Genomic DNA, 16,792 nt, shown 5'->3' with positions numbered 1-16,792 from the left:
GAGGGAGATGTGAAACCAAAGGTTGAAGAGCAGCCCCTTCAGGTAGTGGAGGAGGGGCTGCAACCTCTGGCAGAGTGAACAGATGTGGAATGCAGATTCATCCAGGCCGCAGAATGGGAGTGCAGTGGTGACAAAATTGGGAGAGCTGTCCCACAGACCCTTCAAGCAAGAGCCTGACATAGGTATGAGTCTGTGAATATGACTATCAGCCAATGTCCCAGACGCCTCCAGTATGTCCTATCCCACCAGCAAGTCAAGAGTGGCCCTGGGAGTCCTCAACATTGACCTGAAGCCATGAGACTTCATGGGGTCTGGAGTCAAACATGGGCTACTGATTACCACCTACTGCCCTCCCTCAGCTGATGAATCCGTACTCCTCCATGTTGAACACCACTGAGAGCAGCAAGGGCACAGAAGATACTCTGGGTGGGGGACTTCAATGCCCATCACCAAGAGTAGCTCGATGGTGCCACCACTGACCAAGCTGGCCAAATCCTGAAGGACATAGCAGCCAGACAGGTCTGAAATGTCAGCCTAGATTATGTGCCAGATCTCTGAAGTGAGGATTGAACCCATGACCTTCTGACTTGGGTGAGTACCACACTGAGCCACAGCTGGCACATTTACTGAAGGAAAGGGACCTTTCTTTTGCTCATATTGTCCCAGCTATCAACAAATGTCATTTACCAGATTCCTGAGCTCAGCACTTGAATGGAGTTACCCTGACAGAATGCACCAAATTCACAGCAATGGAACACTGGCTGGGAAAGAGGAGTGCAATGGTGAATGGGACAGACAGTCAATCAGGCAGACTGCAGCTCACTGTTAAAGGGACAAGGTTGTGAAGTCATAGGTGTCTCCAGGACACTTTACCATGACTGCAAGCACAGAGGGAAAGAATGTTCATATTGTGATGCCTTGGCATCTCAAACAGGTCGTGTGACCATAGTGACCTATGGAGGAGGGTGGCAGCGGTGATTTCCCAGCAGATTATGCCAGTCATTGGGTGGGGTCAGAAACCACCCAAGGAGATCATAATGACCCTTCAACGAAAGTTCACTAGATTGATTCCTGGGATGAGAGGGTTGTCCTATGATGAGACATTGAGTAGAATGAATAGTATACTCTCTGGCCTTTAGAAGAATGAGAGGTTGAAAGGTATGAAATTCTTGAGGGCTTGACAGAGTAGATGCTAAGAGGTAGTTTACCCTGGCTGGAGAGTCTACAACTGGGTGTCATAGTCTAAGGATAAGGGGTCGGCCATTTAGGACTGAGATGAGGAGGAATTTCTTCACTCAGAGGGTTGTGAATCTTTGGAGTTCTCTACCCCAGATGGCTGTGGAGGCTCAGTTGTTGAGCATATTTAAGATTGAGGTTGATAGATTTTAGGGCACTAAGAGAATCAAGGGATATGGGGATCGGGTGGGAAAGTGGAGCTGAGGTAAAAGACAGTCATGATCTTACTGAATGGAGGAGCCATATGGCCGACTCCTGCTCCTATTTCTTACGCTCAGAAAAAGTCAGCTGGGTTGGCAAATCTCCGCTGAGACGATGGTAAGGCTCCTACTGTTGACTTCAGTGTCTGTGTATGTGTGAGTACGTGTGTGGGAAAAGGGTCAGTTCAGACAGGGATTAGACTTGGGTGTGAAGCTTCCCATGGTTGAATAACCTACAAACACTCCTTGAAGAATGGCTACTTGAAGGAGGTACTGGAGGGCTGCGGGTACCAATGGGGCTGAATCCTTTGGCATCAGGGGAAGGGAAGTGGATTTGATGCACAAGCCCACTTGTCATTATTTTGGGATTGTTGATGGTCTTACTTTGCACAGAGAGGATTTGACGCTTTTAAATGGTGGCTTTTAAAAGCAAAGTGTATGCACACAAGCTTTTAATATGCACAGATATGAAAGGTAGTGAGAATGATAATCAGTTAGGTACTAAAATTGTTTCCCCAAAGGATATAAACATTAACAAATTCACTCGCCTGTCTCCATACCAATAAATACATCATACCCACTGTGTTGGGAAGTCCTTGGTTCTGGGTGCTCACCAGTGATTGTCCAGCTTAAGGCCCTCTGCCCGAGATGTGAACACAGGGAGATGAATGCCAGAGTCTGAGATACTCATTGATAACCAGGCTTTTAAACAGAAAGCTGCGACAGAAACCTCGAGCCAGGCTCAGGAGGTCGGAATTCAGGAAGTTCGTTTCTTTAAGTTAAACAAAGGGTCCCACTGATGTGGGGAAGCGTAGCGACTTTATGGTTTTGTACCCTTACGCAGCAATGCAAGTGCGAAAGAGACGGATATCCAGTTCAGACCACAAGGGGGTGTTATTGTTACACAGCTGGGTGGATTGTGGGGTTAAGAGTGGGGCAGCGCAGGCACTCCCCTAGCACGAGATGTTCAGTCCACTTACAGGGGTGGTGGGCATCGCTGTACCCCAGAGAATATCCAAGACAATTCACGAATTTGTAAATATTCATGCTGCATGAGCCTCCTGGAAAGAAGTACAAAATATTTACATCTGTCACAACAACTGATCTAAACAGGAGAGATGGCAGGGGTGCTGCAATGAAAGCAGATAGGTTGAAAAATCTCATTCTGAAGCACGCAGCAACTTGTCTTGCTGTCTGATACAGTCTCGCATTCGCTGAATGGAAAGTGACAATGGCAGGGACGGAGAGTAGAATTTCTTCATTTCCTCATCCTAGCATTTTCACTCACCATCTCAATTTAACAAATATTGACGGACTTCTGCCAGCAGAGAGCAGCCGTGCGGTGCAGCACAGAGAGCTTCTCACACACCAGAAAAAAGTCCCTGTCAGCAAACCCAGCACTGTGACAGCACAAGGGTCTACATGGGGCCAAGGATCACTCATTCCATACCTCACATTAGTACACATATACAGAGCATACTGACCCCCTAGAGTTACTGTCTCCTTTCACACACACACTGACCGGCAGTGTTACTGACCCATTTAACACACACTCTGACCCCTAGAGTTACTGTCTCCTTTAAAACACACTGACCCCGAGAGTTACTGTTTCCTTTAACACACACACTGACACGTAGTGTTACTGACCCATTTAACACACACACTGTCCCCTAGAGTTACTGTTTCATTTAACACACACTGACCCGTAGTGTTACTGACCCATTTAACACATACACTGACCCCTAGAGTTACTGTCCCCTGTAACACACACTGACCCCTAGAGTTACTGTTTCCTTTAACACACACTGAACCGTAGTGTTACTGACCCGTTTAACACTTAATCTGACCCCTAGAGTTACTGTCTCCTTTAACACACACTGACCCATAGTGTGACTGACCCCTTTAACAAAACACATCGACCCCTAGAGCTACAGTTTCCTTGAACGCAAACTCTGACCACTAGAGCTATTGTCTCCTTTAACACACACACACTGATCCCAGAGTTTGTGTCTCATTTAACACACTGACACCTGGATTTACTGTCTCCTTTAACACGTACACTGAACGCTAGAGTTACTGTCTACTTTAACACACACACTGACCCCTAGATTTACTGTCTCCTTTAACACACACACTGAACCCAAGAGTTACTGTCTCCTTTAACACACACTGACCCCTAGAGTTACTGTCTCCTTTAACACACACACTTACCCCTATAGTTACTGTCTCCTTTAACACACACACTGACCCCAGAGTTACTGTCTCTTTTAACACACACTGACCCCTAGAGTTACTGTCTCCTTTAACACACACACTGACCCCTAGAGTTACTGTCTCCTTTAACACACACACTGACCCCGAGGTTTACTGTCTCCTTTAACACACACACTGACCCCCAGAGTTACTGTGTCCTTTAAAACACACACTGACCCCTAGAGTTACTGTCTCCTTTAACACACAGACTGATCCCTAGAGTTACTGTCTCCTTTAACACACACACTGACCGCTAGAGTTACTGTCCCCTTTAACACATACTCTGACCCCTAGAGTTACTGTCTCCTTTAACACACACACTGACCGCTATAGTTACTGTCCCCTTTAACACATACTCTGACCCCTAGAGTTACTGTCTCCTTTAACACACACACTGACCCCTAGAGTTACTGTCTCCTTTAACACACACAATGACCCTAGAATTACTGTCTCCTTTAACACACACACTGACCCCTGGAGTTACTGTCTCCTTTAACACACACACTGACCCCTGGAGTTACTGACTCCTTCAACACACACACTGACCCCGAGAGTTACTGTCTCCTTTAACACGCAAACTGACACCTAGAGTTCCTGTCTCCTTTAACACACACACTGAACCCTGGAGTTACTGTCTCCTTTAACACACATACTGACCCCTAGAGTAACTGTATCCTTCAACACACACACTGACCCCTAGTTACTGTCTCCTTTAACACACACACTGACCCGTAGAGTTTCTGTCTCCTTTAACACTCTGACCCCTAAAGTTACTGTCTCCTTTAACACACATACTGACCCCTAGAGTAACTGTATCCTTTAACACAACACTGACCCCTAGAGTTACTGTCTCCTTTAACACACATACTGACCCCTAGAGTAACTGTATCCTTTAACACACACACTGACCCCCAGAGTTACTGTCTCCTTTAACACACACACTGACCCCTGGTGTTACTGTCGCCTTTAACACACACACTGACCCCTAGAGTTACTGTCTCCTTTAACACACACACTGACCCCCAGAGTGCCTGTCTCCTATAACACACACACTGACCCCTAGAGTTCCTGTCTCCTTTAACACACACACTGACCCCTGGAGTTACTGTCTCCTTTAACACACACACTGACCCCTAGAGTTACTGCCTCCTTTAACACACACACTGACCCCTAGAGTTACTGTCTCCTTTAACACACATACTGACCCCTAGAGTTACTGCCTCCTTTAACACACAGACTGACCCCTATACTTACTGTCTCCTTTAACACACACACTGAACCCTAGAGTTACTGCCTCCTTTAACACACAGACTGACCCCTATACTTACTGTTTCCTTTAACACACACACTGACCCCTAGAGTTACTGTCTCCTTTAACTCACACACTGACCCCTAGAGTTACTGTCTCCTTTAACACACACACTTACCCCTAGAGTTACTGTCTCCTTTAACACACACACTGACCCCTGGAGTTACTGTCTCCTTTAACACACACACTGACCCGTAGAGTTACTGTCTCCTTTAATACACACACCGACCCCTAGAGGTACTGTCTCCTTTAACACACACACTTACCCCTAGAGTTACTGTCTCCTTTAACACACGCACTGACCCCTAGAGTTACTGTCTCCTTTAACCCACACACTGACCCCTAGAGTTACTGTCTCCTTTAACACACACACTGACCCCTAGAGTTACTGTCTCCTTTAACACACACACTGACCCCTAGAGTTTCTGTCTCCTTTAACACTCTGACCCCTAGATTTACTGTCTCCTTTAACACACACACTGACCCCTAGAGTTACTGTCTCCATTAGCACACTGACCCTAGAGTTACTGTCTCATTTAACACACACACTGACCCCGAGAATTACTGTCTCCTTTAACACACACACTGACACCTAGAGTTCCTGTCTCCTTTAACACACACACTGAACCCTGGAGTTACTGTCTCCTTTAACACACATACTGACCCCTAGAGTAACTGTGTCCTTTAACAAACACACTGACCCCTAGAGTTACTGTCTCCTTTAACACACACACTTACCCCTAGAGTTACTGTCTCCTTTAACACACGCACTGACCCCTAGAGTTACTGTCTCCTTTAACACACACACTGACCCCTAGAGTTACTGTCTCCTTTAACACACACACTGACCCCTAGAGTTTCTGTCTCCTTTAACACTCTGACCCCTAGAGTTACTGTCTCCTTTAACACACACACTGACCCCTAGAGTTACTGTCTCCTTTAACACGCTGACCCCTAGATTTACTGTCTCCTTTAACACACACACTGACCCCTAGAGTTACTGTCTGCATTAGCACACTGACCCTAGAGTTACTGTCTCATTTAACACACACTGACCTCTAGAGTTACTGTCTCCTTTAACACACACACTGATCCCTAGAGTTACTGTCTCCTTTAACAAACACACTGACCCCTAGAGTTACTGGCCCAGAAGTTCAGTTGGCTGCGCCAGGCATTAGCGCCTTAGGAGGAACAGATCTCGAGCGCTAGGCGCTTAGCGCCCGGGCGCAGCGCGATCTGCGCCTCGCCCCAACTGCAGTAGACATTTAGCGCCGGCGCAAAGTCTTTGCGCGCGCTCTGCTGCGCGCGCAGATCATGACGTCATTTCGTCGTGCAACGCCCTTTGTGCACCCGGAACCGGAACTTCACTCGCGCCGCCACATTGTGCGCCGGGCGGCCCTAACGACTGTGAAGTGGAACGGTACACAGCCGAGGCGGGCCGCAGGGAGCGCAAATTAAATGGCACTTACCGTGCACTATAAAGGGCAGCCATTTTGCAGCATTCACTCTTGTGCAACGGATTTTTGGAGAGAGACCAAGGAAGAGAGCTTACTGCTTTGGCCCAACACTAGGACAGGTCTTTTTGGCTTCAGGCCAGAGCTGTGCAATTCTCTTTGCCTTCATTGAGATCTCAGTGTTTGCCAGCATATTATGGGGGCTGCATTGGGTGCCAACGCTGAGTTTCAGCCTTATGTCGGAAGGGCTTACAGACGCCGTGAGAGAGTGGCAGCCCTGGCTAGACGCAGAGGGGGCAACAGGCCTCGCCAAGTGAGGCCTTACCCACCCAGGGTATACCGCCAGCAGTTCTCCTATCTCAACATGTCTGCCGCGCAGTGTGTTAGGAGGCTGCGATTCAGAAGGGAGGTGGTTGCAGACATCTGCCAGCTGCTTCACAGAGATCTGCGTCCACAGCTGATGCGCAGGACGTCTCTGTCGATGGCAGTGAAGGTGACGGTGGCTCTCAACTTCTATGCCACCGGCTCCTTCCAATCCGCTGCTGGGGACATCGCTAACATCTCCCAGTTCGCCGTGCATTGCTGCATCCGCCAGGTGACCAATGCCCTTTTCAGAAGGAGACGTCAATTCATCTCCTTCCCCATGACCCTGGACAAGCAGCAGCAGCGTGCAGTGGGATTTGCAAGAATAGCGGGCTTCCCCATGGTGCAGGGCGCCATTGACTGCACGCATGTGGCTTTGCGGGCACCTCTGGAGCATGCCGAGGATTACCGCAACCGGAAGGGTTACCATTCCCTCAACGTACAGCTGGTGTGTGACCACAGGCAGCGCATCCTAGCTGTCAATGCCCGCTTTCCAGGCAGCAGCCATGATGCCTTTATCCTGCGACAGACAACTGTGGCTGACATGTTCCAGGCACAGCCTCACCCAAGAGGATGGCTTATCGGGGACAAAGGCTATCCTTTGTGTACCTGGCTCATGACCCCGCTCCGCGCGCCCACGACCCCTGCTGAAGAGGCATACAACGAGAGCCATCAAGCGACCAGGAACCTCATCGAACAAACAATCGGCGTCCTGAAGCAACGGTTCCGCTGTCTGGATCGCTCCGGGGGAGCCCTCCAGTATTCGCAGGAGCGAGTCTCCCAATTCGTCGTTGTTTGCTGCATGCTGCACAACCTGGCTATCCGCAGGACTCAGGCACTGCCACCTCACGTTGGACCACCACCTCAGGAGGAGGAGCAGGAGGAGCATGAGGAGGAGGAGGACGAGGAGTACCAGCCCAGGAGGGAGGCAGAAGGTCTAAGGGCCGCCCGTCGGCGGCTTATTGAACGTCACTTCTAGGCCCCCTGTCAGGGAATGGCTTGTGCCAATGAAAGAACATGATTGCAGCCGCTCCGCAAGCCCTCAGCCGGTTAAGGCAACAAACACTTCAAAGATCAAATATGGACAATGTGAATAAATAAAATGGTTTATTGTACAAACTCAGGGCCCTTCCCACATGAAAACCAAGAACACACGAAACCCCCAAAAAACACTCACACACATGAGTCACTCCCACAACCTGGGGAGGATTAACCAAAGATGTAAATAAAAATGGCCTCATCCTCGGCCTTCAAAAAACAACCATTCCACAAAACACAACATTTGGACACACCCTCTACTTTGTGTCCCGCGAGGGCGATGCCCTCTGCAAACTTTGCCGGCCCCTGGACGCCCTGCTGCTCCTCCTCAAAGTGAGGCCAGTGGCTGCTGCAAGGCTGGGGGAAGGCTCCTGAGGGGCACATGTCGTGACGGCAGATGCCCTTGGGGGTCGGCCTAGACGAGGTCTGGCCCTCGAGGGGCCGGCTGGTGAATGCTGCAGCTGTCGCTGGCCAGCATCAGTCGCTGCAGCAGCTCGTGGCAGCTCCACTGGGGGAGTGGCAGTGGCGGCTGGAGGAATGGGGGCAAGCTGGCGGATGGCAGGCGCTCGCTGGTCGCCTGAGACACTGGCACTCGCCCGGGCCAGCACTGCAGCATGCGCAGCAATCTGCCGAGGGACAGACCGCTGTGCTGCTGCAGCGCGCCGGGTGCCCTGGCGATGCCGGGCTGACACAGCGAGTGTGGCAGCAGTGAGTGCCCGTGTTGCCCTGTTCTGAGACCGCATCAGAGCAGCCAGTGACTGCACGGCACCACTGATCACCTGGCCAGTCGCTGTCAGAGAGGCCCCGAATTCGGTGACACTCTGAAACAGGGACTGGATGGCCTCAGGCATCCGGCCCACTACCCCCATGAGCTCCGTGTGCCGGCGCTGCTAGTCCGCGGACATGTCCTCGAGGCGGCGCATCTCCTCGGCGTTGACCGTCTCTGGACTGGAGGCCAGACTCTCCCTCTGGGGAGAAGGCCGCCGAACTGGCCGACCCTTCCTGCGTTGCTGGACGCCGCTGGGCCCAGCAATTGGACTCCCCTCCGACGCTTACCCCCTCTGGGGAGAAGGCCGCTGAGCTTCCACCCCCCTCCCGCGTTTCTGCAGGCCGCTGGTCCCAGGAGCTACATTCCCCTCCGACACATCCGCCACGCTCCCCTCCATGGAAGACGTCTCCCCTACAGTGACATGGCTTGCCGCGGCTGAGGGTTCCCCTGATGGGCTGCCTTCCTCTTGCTCCTCCTCCTCCTCCTCTTCTGAGGGGCTGTCACTGGCAACTTCAGGGACCTCCTCCTCACCATCTGAAAGCAGGAAGGCACAAGAGTAGCTTTAGCGTGAGGAGAGGGCGTCAGCGAGGGATGCATGAGTGGCGGCATTCAGCGAATTGGTCGGACAGTGGCAAAGGATGTAGATCAGATGCGCAAGTAGGACGAGAGAGGTCCAAAAAATGATGTCCTTACCATTGGTGCCCAGAACAGGGTCGGCATCTCCAGATGCAACGGGGCCAATCACCCGGGCACCCAAGATGTGCTCCACGCGCTGTTGCAGCTTGGTGAGCGGCTGGATCTGGGGGCCGCCTCCCCCGGTCACAGTCCGGCTCCTCTTATTATTGGCCAGCTTGGCCTGCAAGAGAAAGGACGGCCTCTAAGTACAGTGTGTAGCCCTGATCTTGTGTGAACTGCCTCCCATGGTCGAATAGCCTGGCCAGTGCGTAGCCCTGGTCTTGTGTGCACTGCCTCCCATGGTCGAATAGCCTGGCCAGTGTGTTAAGAGTACAATGTGCAATTGATGTTCATGACTGACCCATAGCTGCTGCATGAGGGCTGGCCATTAGGGCTTTCAGGTCCCTTTGCCCATAATGTGAGGTGCACATGCAAGGATGAGGAGGACACTGGAAAGGGTACTCACACTGACAATCCTGGTGAGGTCATTTAGTTTCTTGCGGCATTGTACCGCGCTCCTGGGGACCTCACTGTTCGATGTCACCCTGGTGGCGACATGCCTCCAGGCTCTCCGGTAGACGCGGGCCGGCGGCTTCCTCCCATTGTCTGGGAACAAAATATGGCGTCTCTTCTCCACAGCGCTAACCAGCACCCTCAGATCAAGCTCTGAGAAGTGCTGCGCTCGTTCACGGGCCTTCTCCATACTTTGAGGCGCTATATGGGTCCAGTGTGCAGGGCGTGGCAGCAGACCAAGTCGACCCTTCCCCCTTAAGAGCTGGCCGGCGCCAGGGTGTCTGCTGTCAATCAAGAAATGGCCGCACCTGCGCTGCGCCCGGCCTCGGCGGTATCGCTCAGCACCTCCGGCTTAGCGCCTAAAGAGAGCCGTGCGTCGCCAGTTTTAGCGCTCGAGCAAACTCTTAAGGCGAAGCTAATGAATATCGGCGAAGTGGCCTCGAATTTGCGCCGGGCGCAAAATTTAGCGGCCGCCCGAATTTACCGCCCCAAAAGTGGCTATAATGAATTTCTAGACAACTGTCTCCTTTAACACTCTGATCCCTAGAGTTACTGTCTCCTTTAACACACACACTGACCCCTAGAGTTACTGTCTCCTTTAACACACACACTGAAAATAGAGTTACTGTCTCCTTTAACAAACACACTGACCCCTAGAGTTACTGTCTCCTTTAACACTCTGACGCCTAGAGTTACTGTCTCCTTTAACACACACACTGACCCCTAGAGTTACTGTCTCCATTAACACACACACTGACCCTAGAGTTACTGTCTCCTTTAACACACACACTGACCCCTCGAGTTACTGTATCCTTTAACACACACACTGACCCCGAGAGTTACTGTCTCCTTTAACACACACACTGACCCCTCGAGTTACTGTATCCTTTAACACACACACTGACCCTAGAGTTACTGTCTCCTTTAACACACACACTGACCCTAGAGTTACTGTCTCCTTTAACACACACACTGACCCTAGAGTTGCTGTCTCCTTTAACACAGACACTGACCCCGAGAGTTACTGTCTCCTTTAACACACACACTGACCCTAGAATTACAGTCTCCTTTAACATACCCTCTGACCCCTAGAGTTACTGTCACCTTTAACACACACACTGACTCCTAGAGATACTGTCTCCTTTAACACTCTGACCCCTAGATTTACTGTCTCCTTTAACACACACACTGATCCCTAGAGTTACTGTCTCCTTTAACACACACACTGAAAATAGAGTTACTGTCCCCTTTAACACTCTGACCCCTAGAGTTACTGTCTCCTTTAACACACACTGACCCCTAAAGTTACTGTCTCCTTTAACACACACACTGACACCGAGAGTTACTGTCTCCTTTAACACGCTGACCCCTAGAGTTACTGTCTCCTTTAACACACACACTGACCCGTAGAGTTACTGTCTCCTTTAACACTCTGACCCCTAGATTTACTGTCTCCTTTAACACACACACTGACCCCTAGAGTTACTGTCTCCTTTAACACACACACTGAAAATAGAGTTACAGTCTCCTTAAACAAACACACTGACCCCTAGAGTTACTGTCTCCTTTAACACTCTGACACCTAGAGTTACTGTCTCCTTTAACACACACACTGACCGCTAGAGTTACTGTCTCCTTTAACACACACTGACCCCTAGAGTTACTGTCTCCTTTAACACACATACTGACCCCCAGAGTTACTGTCTCCTTTAACACACACATTGAAATTAGAGTTACTGTCTCCTTTAACAAACACACTGACCCCTAGAAATACTGTCTCCTTTAACACACACACTGACCCCTAGAGTTACAGACTCCTTTAACACACACACTGACCCCTAGAGTTACTGTCTCCTTTAACACACACACTGACCCCGAGAGTTACTGTCTCCTTTAACACACACACTGACCCCTAGAGTTACTGTCTCCTTTAACACACACACTGACCACAAGAGTTACTGTCTCCTTTAACACACACACTGACCCCTGGACTTACTGTCTCCTTTAACACACACACTGACCCCTAGAGTTAGTGTCTCCTTTAACACACACACTTAACCTAGAGTTACTGTCTCCTTTAACACACACACTGACCCCTAGAATTACTGTCTCCTTTAACACACACACTGATCCCTAGAGTTACTGTCTCCTTTAACACACACACTGACCACTAGAGTTACTGTCTCCTTTAACACACACACTGACCCCTAGAATTACTGTCTCATTTAAAACACACACTGACCCCTAGAGTTACTGTCTCCTTTAACACTCTGACCCCTAGAGTTACTGTCTCCTTTAACACAAACACTGACCCCTAGAGTTACTGTCTCCTTTAACACTCTGACCCCTAGATTTACGGTCTCCTTTAACACACACACTGACCCTTGAGTTACTGTCTCATTTAACACACACACTGACCCCGAGAGTTACTGTCTCCTTTAACACACACACTCTGACCCCGAGAGTTACTGTCTCCTTTAACACACACTGACCCCTAGAGTTACTGTCTCCTTTAACACACACACTCTGACCCCGAGAGTTACTGTCTCCTTTAACACACACACTGACCCCTAGAGTTACTGTCTCCTTTAACACACACACTCTGACCCCGAGAGTTACTGTCTCCTTTAACACACACTGACCCCTAGAGTTACTGTCTCCTTTAACACACACACTCTGACCCCGAGAGTTACTGTCTCCTTTAACACACACACTGACCCCTAGAGTTACTGTCTCCTTTAACCCACACACTGACCCCTAGAGTTACTGTCTCCTTTAACACACACACTGACCCCTAGTGTTACTGTCTCCTTTAACCCACACACTGACCCCTAGAGTTACTGTTTCCTTTAACACACACACTGACCCAGAGAGTTACTGTCTCCTTTAAAACACACACTGACCCCTAGAGTTACTGTCTCCTTTAACACACACACTGACCCTAGAATTACTGTCTCCTTTAACACACACACTGACCCCTCGAGTTACTGTCTCCTTTAAAACACACACTGACCCTTAGAGTTACTCTCTCCTTTAACATGCACACTGACCCGAGAGTTACTGTCTCCTTTAACACAGACACTGACCACTAGAGTTACTGTCTCCTTTAAAACACACACTGACCCCTAGAGTTACTGTCTCCTTTAACACACACACTGACCCTAGACTTACTGTCTCCTTTAACACACACACTGACCCTAGAATTACTGTCTCCTTTAACACAGTCACTGAACCTAGAGTTACTGTCCCCTTTAATACACACACTGACCCTAGAGTTACTTTCTCCTTTAACACACACACTGACCTCGAGATTTACTGTCTCCTTTAAGACACACATTGACCCCTAGAGTTACTGTCTCCTTTAACACACACACTGACCCCTAGAGTTACTGTCTCCTTTAACACACACACTGACCCCTAGAGTTACTGTCTCCTTTAACACACACACTGACCCCTAGAGTTACTGACCTAGATATTGGGTATAGCCCCGCCAGTACGTTTGCGCCGAAAATTTTGCGCCCGCCGCGGAGCCAGTTGTGCCAGCCCCATATTCACTTTCAGCGCCCCAAAGCGGAACTGGGCGCTGGTACAGGGAGTGTCCGCCCCGCTTGGGGCGCTGAAAGTGAATTTCAGCGCTCCCGGTCCCGCTACGCCACCCGATGCGGTGCGGCATGCTGCTGTACTGCAGGCCTCCCCCTTCTCTTAATGGGGAGGTGCCTGCAACGGCCGGAGCCCGGATTGCAAGTGCCGGCAAAAGAGCCCGGCACAACGGAGAAGTGCCGGGCTCCATGGAAACCAGCCGGCAATGCCGCAGGGGTTGGGGTGGAGGAGGCCGGGAAAGGAGGTGCGGGCAGGCGGCCGCCGAAATAGCGGCCGCCCCGCACCTCCACCTTAACTTGCGCCGCTAAGGCTGCAGTAAGGACCCGGTCTCCCGATGTTGTTAGCGCCCGCCACCCAAGAGGCGGCCGCTACTGAAGATGGGGATCGGCGTGGTTTCGGGCGGTACCGGGGCACTGCGCACACCGACGACGTCATCGGTGCCGGCGCAGCGCTACCGGCTAACGCTGATGTTAGGGCCCACCTAATTTCGGGCGCGACGCAACTTCCGGCGCAACCCACTCTTTCGCCCCTAATTGGGCGCAAACGCAACTGAATTTCTAGGCCACTGACCCTAGAGTTACTGTCTCCTTTAACACACACACTGCCCCCTAGATTTACTGTCTCCTTTAACACACACACTGACCCCTAGAGTTACTGTCTCCTTTAACACACACACTGATACCTAGAGTTACTGTCTCCTTTAACACACACACTGACCCTAGAGTTACTGTCTCCTTTAACACACACACTGACCCCTAGAGTTACTGTCTCCTTTAACACACACACTGACCCTAGAGTTACTGTCTCCTTTAACACATACACTGGCCTAGAAATTGGGTATAGCCCCGCCAGCACGTTTGCGCCGAAAATTTTGCGCCCGCCGCGGAGCCAGTTGTGCCCGCCCCATGTTCACTTTCAGCGCCCCAAAGCGGAACCGGGCGCTGGTACAGGGTGTGTCCGCCCCGCTTGGGGCGCTGAAAGTGAATATCAGCGCTCCCAGTCCCGCTGCGCCACCCGATGCGGTGCGGCAGGCTGCTGTACTGCAGGCCTCCCCCTTCTCTTAAGGGGGAGGTGCCTGCAACGGCCAGAGCCCCGATTGCAAGTGCCGGCAAAAGAGCCCGGCACAACGGAGAAGTGCCGGGCTCCACGGAAACCAGCCGGCAATGCCGCGGTTTGGGGGGTGGAGGAGGCCGGGGAAGGAGGTGCGGGCAGGCGGCCGCCGAAAAAGCGGCCGCCCCGCACCTCCACCTTAACTTGCGCCACTAAGGCTGCAGCAAGGACCCGGTCTCCCGATGTTGTTAGCGCCCGCCATGGAAGAGGCGGCCGCTACTGAAGATGGGGATCGGCGTGGTTTCGAGCGGTACCGGGGCACTGCGCACACCGATGACATCATCGGTGCCGGCGCAGCGCTACCGGCTAACGCCGATGTTAGGGCCCACCTAATTTCGGTCGCGACGCAACTTCCGGCGCAACCCACTCTTTCGCCCCTAATTGGGCGCAAACGCAACTGAATTTCTAGGCCACTGACCCTAGATTTACTGTCTCCTTTAACACACACACTGCCCCCTAGATTTACTGTCTCCTTTAACACACACACAGACCACTAGATTTACTGTCTCCTTTAACACACACACTGCCCCCTAGATTTACTGTCTCCTTTAACACACACACTGACCCCTAGAGTTCCTGTCTCCTTTAACACACACACTGATCCCTAGATTTACTGTCTCCTTTTACACATGCACTGACCCCTAGAGTTACTGTCTCCTTTAACACACAAACTGACCCCTAGATTTACTGTCTCCTTTAACACACACACTGACCCCCAGAGTTACTGACTTCTTTATCACACACACTGACCCTAGAGTTACTGTCTCCTTTAACACTCTGCACCCTAGAGTTACTGTCTCCGTTAACACACACACTGACCCCTAGAGTTACTGTATCCTTTAAAACACACACTGACCCTAGAGTTACTGTCTCCTTTAACACACACACTGACCCTAGAGTTACTGTCACCTTTAACACAGACACTGACCCCTAGAGTTACTGTCTCCTTTAACACACACACTGACCCTAGAATTACAGTCTCCTTTAACATACCCTCTGACCCCTAGAGTTACTGTCACCTTTAACACACACACTGACCCCTAGAGATACTGTCTCCTTTAACACTCTGACCCCTAGATTTACTGTCTCCTTTAACACACACACTGATCCCTAGAGTTACTGTCTCCTTTAACACACACACTGAAAATAGAGTTACTGTCTCCTTTAACACACACACTGACCCCTAGAATTACTATCTCCTTTAACACACACACTGACCCCTAGAGTTACTGTCTCCTTTAACACACACACTGACCACTAGAGTTACTGTCTCCTTTAACACACACACTGACCCCTGGAATTACTGTCTCCTTTAATACACACACTGACCCCTAGAGTTACTGTCTCCTTTAACACTCTGACCCCTAGAGTTACTGTCTCCTTTAACACACACACTGACCACTGGAGTTACTGTCTCCTTTAACACTCTGACCCCTAGATTTACGGTCTCCTTTAACACACACACTGACCCTGGAGTTACTGTCTCATTTAACACACACACTGACCCCTAGAGTTACTGTCTCCTTTAACACACACACTCTGACCCCGAGAGTTACTGTCTCCTTTAACACACATTGACCCCTAGAGTTACTGTCTCCATTAACACACACACTGACCCCTAGAGTTACTGTCTCCTTTAACACACACACTGACCCCTAGAGTTACTGTCTCCTTTAACACACACACTGACCCCTCGAGTTACTGTCTCCTTTAACACACACACTGACCCCTAGAGTTACTGTCTCCTTTAACCCACACACTGACCCCTAGAGTTACTGTCTCCTTTAACACACACACTGACCCCTAGTGTTACTGTCTCCTTTAACCCACACACTGACCACTAGAGTTACTTTTTCCTTTAACACACACACTGACCCTGAGAGTAACTGTCTCCTTTAAAACACACACTGACCCCTAGAGTTACTGTCTCCTTTAACACACACACTGACCCTAGAGTTACTGTCTCCTTTAACACACACACTGACCCCTAGAGTTACTGTCTCCTTTAACACACACACTGACCCTTAGAGTTACTGTCTCCTTTAACACACACACTGACCCTAGAGTTACTGTCTCCTTTAACACAGACACTGACCACTAGAGTTACTATCTCCTTTAAAACACACACTGACCCCTCGAGTTACTGTCTCCTTTCACACACACACTGACCCTAGAGTTACTGTTGTGTATGTAATATGTGTGCTACTTGAACCTATGGACAGAACTGCACTACTTGTAGGGCGTAGTGATACGCAGTACCACTCCTGGCCAT

Source organism: Somniosus microcephalus, chromosome 3, assembly GCF_052327205.1.
Source record: "Somniosus microcephalus isolate GS21.2 chromosome 3, FLI_Smic_1.0, whole genome shotgun sequence".
Classification (NCBI taxonomy): domain Eukaryota; kingdom Metazoa; phylum Chordata; class Chondrichthyes; order Squaliformes; family Somniosidae; genus Somniosus; species Somniosus microcephalus.
The sequence above is the reverse complement of the archived record's forward strand: the minus strand, read 5'-3'. Positions refer to the sequence as shown.